At 36.2% G+C, this 3,883-nt stretch overlaps 1 pseudogene; it reads left to right on the forward strand.

Moving 5' to 3' along the window:
• Positions 1-694: 694 nt before the first annotated feature.
• Positions 695-3,170, forward strand: LOC118531426 (large ribosomal subunit protein uL15 pseudogene; annotated as a pseudogene).
• Positions 3,171-3,883: the final 713 nt, after the last annotated feature.

Here is a 3,883-nt window from a genome sequence, read left to right on the forward strand (position 1 = left end):
AAACATTTCATCTTTTTTGTGACACCAAGTTAAATAAGCACATAAATCTGGTCTTGGCCAATTTGGTGTGGCCAGAAAGATAGCTTGATTCTTAACATAGACTGGTTGGGATGGGCACACTATTTCCCATCATCTCTGAAACCTCAGTCCTTTCGTCTGTGCTCGAACAGCCTTTTTGGCGATAATGCCTTTGCTTTTGAGTAGGAGGACTTGTTAGACCACAAACTTCCAGACTCAATTTTTGTATATCCTGATGAAAATTCTCAGATTTCTCTACTGAATGTAAACAGATGTGTGATGTGTTTAAATTGAAACTTACTGACTGTTGGCAAAGATTTGCTCAAGTGAATAGGGTGGTGCATTTGTACTGATCAAGTTGTTTGGAACATTAAAGTGATAAGACACAATAATCTAAACTTGGGATATACTAGCATGTCTGCCTCAGGCTACCACCTGCTCTGTCACTTCTGCCCCTTCTGGATTTCTCTGGAATTTACTGATCCTTTTGCCTGTTTGCCTAACATTCAACTTAAATCCCTACCTTTTGTTGTTTCTTTCACATTTACATATTATGACCCTTCATCCTCTCCACTTGCATCTTTCTCTAACTATATTCTGGGGTGACTGCCCCAATCTAGATACAATGCTGATAACATTTAAAAATGAATTAAACTCTTTTGTCTGGGCTGCCAACATGCCATCCAGACTGAGAAAGATCCGGAAACTTTGGGGCCACGTGAGCCATGGACACAGCGACATTGGCAAGCACTGGAAGCACCCAGGATGCCAGGGTAATGCTGGTGGCATGCATCACCACAGGATCAACTTTGACAAATATCACTCAGGTTACTTTGGAAAAACTGGTATGAGGCATTACCACTTTAAGAGGAACCAGAGCTTCTGCCCAACTCTCAACCTTGATAAACGTGGACCTTGGTCAGTGAGCAGACACAGGTACATGCTGCCAAAAACAAGACTAGAGCTGCTCTTATCATAAATGTGGTAAGATTAAGCTAATATAAGGTTTTGGGAAAGGGATAGCTCCCAAAACAGCCTATCATCATGAAAGCCAAATTCTTCACTAGAAGAGCTGAGGAGAAGATTAAGGGTGTGTGTGTGTGTGTGTGTGTGTGTGTGTGTGTGTGTGGCTGGGGGTAAGGGGGGGGTTGGGGGGGTTATGTCCTGGTAGCTTGAAGCCACACAGAGGGAGGTTCATTAAATGCTAACAAGTGCTTTAAAAAATGAATTAAAAAATTCCAAGTGATCTTTATAAAAGGTACCATATAGATATGGTTGATATTTCCCAGAGTTTTTAACAAAAGGCTTACAATACTGACCTAGACAAATGTAGAGATGATAACTGAAAAACAATAGGTTGATATAATTCAATTATAATTGCTACTGTTTGAGATTAGCAAATGAACATCTTGAGGACATAAATAAAAACTAAGTGCAACTAATGAATCGTTGAACACTACATCAAAAACTAATGATGTACTATATGTTGGCTAACTGAACATAATAAAAACAAAACAAAAAAAACAAAACAACAAAAAAAACCACAGAAGGATTCCATGTCCCTCTAAATGTCTGCCTACTTATGACACAATAAAATTTTCTCATCTTCATTATAAAAAAAAAAACTTAAATTCAAATTGGAGTAGAAATCAAGAATAAGTGAGGTTATATTTTGAAACTCAAAATCAAAGGGGAAAACTCATAAGATTTCTAAACCCAAGTTTTATCTACCAAGAGGAAATCTTGTTTAGGGTAGAGATAATGTACTCAATATGTATTTAAGTATGGATGGATTTAGTTTTAGTAGGTATGCATAGGCTTCTGAAGTACAGTTGGGTAAAGCCAATATTTCTGGTGTCTAAAATATAACAGACAAATATCATATAAAGTACATGTAGTGGTTAGTCTAAACCTTTTAGTTTTTCCAAGCCTGTGGTGAAGTATTGCTTCTCACTAAAGGTAGTTAACAGAGGTGAGGTAGTTAACAGAGGTGAGTTTATCTTAAGATGGCTCTTTTATAAGCAAGTTATTTTAAATTATATTTATTCTCTTTGAAATTTTATACTCCTTGCAAGCTAATAAGTTTGCCTGTCACAGTTACATAAATTCTGGCAGAAGATACAAGACTTCTGGTTCAGAAACAAATGATCTTATCAGCAATAGCAATAGCCAGAGTATCAGCATTTTCTTGTGCTGGTTCCCCACACCCCAGTTCCCACAAGACAGTGCACATATTAGGTAATGCCGGTCCATACACCAGTTGGTGTTAAACTAGAGGTGTCTTGAGATTAGGGAACCTGAATCTTTTATAATAGATGTAACTATTCCTGTCTTTTACTCTGAAGATAAACATGCTTTTTATTATATAAGACAGTAGGCAAACCTGCTCTTTGCTTTGGGAAACACAGTCTTCGTCTTTCGAGGTTCTTCATTTTACAAACACCTATGAAAAGATAGTCTGGAAAAATGATAGAAAGTGCCTCTGTGCTCAAGATGTGGAAAAATGGAAGAGACTTATGAACTGTCTCTCAAAACAAAATTTGACAAAAATGGCTATTCCTCTTGTCTAGGTAATCTACATTTAAATTATTGAAGGGTCTGAGAAGCCTTTTCCTTTTATTCTCCCAGAACAATGGTACTAAGGTGACCTCAGATGGTCCAGAACATCTTAAGAGGATTTGACATTTTTGTCATCTCCACTGGATAACTACAGTGACAAACATACAGCCGAATACTTCTTTAAGCTGACTAATCTACCTATCATTCAATAAAAAAAAAAAAAAAAGATTCTGGCAACCTTGCTTCATTCATGCACAGCAAAGATAGCAATATCATAAATATTTCACTACATCCTACCTTCCACTCTGATTCCTGACCAGTTCGTGATCCCTTTAGGTCCTGACTTTTTGCTTTCTTTCCTGTTATCATTACATTTGTTTCTGTTTAATAATATTCTTTTGGTAGTGACTGGTAATCCCTGTGATAATATTCTGTTTAATAATATTCTTTTGGTAGTGACTGGTAATCCCTGTGATAATATTAGTGCTTACTCCTTGGCTTACATCTGTTGTCCGATGCTCTGCAAAACAAATCTGATCCAGCCAGACCTCCTGGATTCTATCTCATGCCTGAGAACTGGTCCACAGGGTTGAAGTCCACACCCAGTTTTCACCAGCTTTTATGAAAAGAAGCCAGACTCTGCCCAAAGTATAAACACCTTCTGTAAGATCTCCACCAGATGGCCATCAAGCTTTTACTTGATTTGTATCTTCTGGGTTGTTAGTTCAGTCAAAAGAATCAAACAGTAACATACATTTGGAAGTTATATTTTAAAAAACAACTCAATAAAGATCCAAACCTTGGATTGAAAACCTATTTCAGTGTGGATCAGATGTATATATGCATTAGAAAGTATAGAGAATACATTATTTTTGTAAGACATGTAGAATTGTCCAATCCTTAGTGCTTCAAATATGTTCTAGAACCTAGGAAATACACGGCGTGACAGGGCTTTTCCTGATTGCAATATATTTTTTTGTAAGAAAAGACCACAAATATTTGAAAATATATGACTTTGAATATAATAAATATAGTTTCACTACCCCATACAAAAGTTTGTGATCTTTAAGCATGCGTAAAACGGTGTGAGGACTGACATATTGAATGTCAATGTTAATAACAATATGGACTTTATCAAGCTATACATGACTTTTTTCTGTCTTTCCTTATGGTCTTGACCTTCTGTTCTACTCACAATTTGCTTATTTTAATTTTTTGATATTGTAATTTTTCCATATTGTTTTATACATTCTTCCAAGTTGTGAGTTAAAGCAAGATATGAACATATACATAACATCTTCATTGA

This window comes from Halichoerus grypus, chromosome 9 (genome assembly GCF_964656455.1).
Source record: "Halichoerus grypus chromosome 9, mHalGry1.hap1.1, whole genome shotgun sequence".
Taxonomy (NCBI): Eukaryota; Metazoa; Chordata; class Mammalia; order Carnivora; family Phocidae; genus Halichoerus; species Halichoerus grypus.